This window comes from Tupaia chinensis, unplaced genomic scaffold (assembly GCF_000334495.1).
Source record: "Tupaia chinensis unplaced genomic scaffold, TupChi_1.0 Scaffold147500_2, whole genome shotgun sequence".
In the NCBI taxonomy this organism is placed as follows: domain Eukaryota; kingdom Metazoa; phylum Chordata; class Mammalia; order Scandentia; family Tupaiidae; genus Tupaia; species Tupaia belangeri.
This window is the reverse complement of record NW_006207352.1, coordinates 341,040-341,321: the sequence shown is the minus strand read 5'-3', so window position 1 is coordinate 341,321 and position 282 is coordinate 341,040. Positions and strand designations below refer to the sequence as shown.

At 65.2% G+C, this 282-nt stretch overlaps 1 protein-coding gene across 1 annotated transcript in view; it reads right to left on the bottom strand.

Moving 5' to 3' along the window:
• Positions 1-282, bottom strand: part of PODXL2 (podocalyxin like 2) — a gene marked incomplete at its 3' end in the record, with an annotated part of 14,598 nt that overhangs the window by 10,475 nt on the left and 3,841 nt on the right. The window lies entirely within an intron of this gene.

Below are 282 nucleotides of genomic sequence, written 5' to 3'. Positions count from 1 at the left end.
GGTCACCCCAGCCAGGTCCCTCCAAGCAGCTCTGCGCCCCAGGATCCTGGCTGGGACACTGAAGACCTACACACCAGGGGGTCCACGCTTGGGGAAGCCAGCCTGAGGACACTCCGTGGAGGCTGCCCTGTCCCCAGGAAGACAACCTCGGAGCAAGAACTGCAGAGATGAGAAAGCTATCTCTTCTGGGTCCTTGGCTGCCCAGGACCCCAAAGACACCTAGCCCACCCCTGGAGAGCCATGGCAGGGCTCCTACTGGCTGGGGGCGGGGGCGCCCCGACG